This window comes from Trichechus manatus, unplaced genomic scaffold (genome assembly GCF_000243295.1).
Source record: "Trichechus manatus latirostris isolate Lorelei unplaced genomic scaffold, TriManLat1.0 scaffold00185, whole genome shotgun sequence".
NCBI classification, from domain to species: Eukaryota; Metazoa; Chordata; class Mammalia; order Sirenia; family Trichechidae; genus Trichechus; species Trichechus manatus.
The window spans coordinates 3,547,640-3,548,780 of NW_004444121.1; the positions used below are offsets into that span (position 1 = coordinate 3,547,640).

A 1,141-nucleotide genomic window follows, 5' to 3' on the forward strand; every position below is an offset into this window, starting at 1 on the left:
CGGCCCCATAGGTTTTCTAGGCTGTAATCTTTACGGGAGCAGATCGATAGGTCTTTCTCCCTCAGAGCCACTGGGTGGGTTCGAACCGCCAACCTCTCAGTTAGCAGCCGAGGACTTAACTGTTGTGCCACCGGGGCTCCTTTGACACGGATGTATGTATGTATGCACTTACACACACTTGCATTTTCTCCTACAGCTGCCTGTTAAGCATTTACCAGCACGCTGCGGCATGGGAGGGGGCATCTGAGTCCAGCAGGGGCCCGGGACCCACATGGAGGCAAATACCCCTCTCAGGCCCTGTCTAGACTCTGGCTGGGGATCTCTGAAGCCCCTAAGAGGGCTGTGGGTGCCCTGGCAGGGTGGGGTGCTCTAGTTGGGCTGAGCCCTGGACCCCAGGGACACGGTCTCATAGGGTATCTGGCCCTTCTCCACTCTTGGGGCTCAGTTCCCCCCTTCCACTGGGGTAGGGGGGTCCCAGGGTCCTTGTTCTTCTCTCTTTGTTCCTTTCCTTGGGAATCACCCTGCCCACTGGGTCCAGAGCTGGGCCTGAGGGGTAGGACCCCAGCCCTGAAACCCAAAGAGGGGGAAGGGAAACCCCTCAAACCCATTACCACTGCTCTCGTGGGGTGGATCTCGGAGCTGGGGTACAAATGGCCCAGGCTCCTGGGGAAGCAGAGCCAAGCTGGTGAGCTGGGACTGTGGTGTCGGTGGTCCTCAGAGGGAGTCCAGGCCTGGGGAGGGGGCGGAGAAAGGAGAGGGAAGTAACAGGCCAGCCCCCCAGCCCACCCCACTGTGAGGAAGGGGACACCTTGTGGAGAGCAGTGTTTGGGGGTAGGGTGCAGAGGGAGCCTTCTCCAGCTTGCAGGTAATATCTTGGGCTGGATGATTCTTGGGGAGCAGAGGCTGTCCTGCGCACTGTAGGACTCTTAACTGCATCCTTGGCCTCCACCCACTAGATGGCGGTAGTGTCCCCAAATGCCCCAGACAAATGGCCGCAGGAGGAAAACCGTCCCGCTGAGAACTAAACGGCTTCACTGGAGAGAGCTGCGGGGTAGCCAGGGAATTTGGGCGTTCCTGTTGCCTAAAGGGAAACCCTGGTGGCGCAGTGGTTAAGAGCTCAGGCTGCTAACCAAATGGTCGG

The 1,141-nt window shown here is 59.2% G+C and overlaps 1 pseudogene; it reads left to right on the top strand.

Moving 5' to 3' along the window:
* The window catches only part of LOC101344985 (WD repeat-containing protein 76-like), a 31,011-nt pseudogene that overhangs the window by 21,750 nt on the left and 8,120 nt on the right, over positions 1-1,141 (top strand).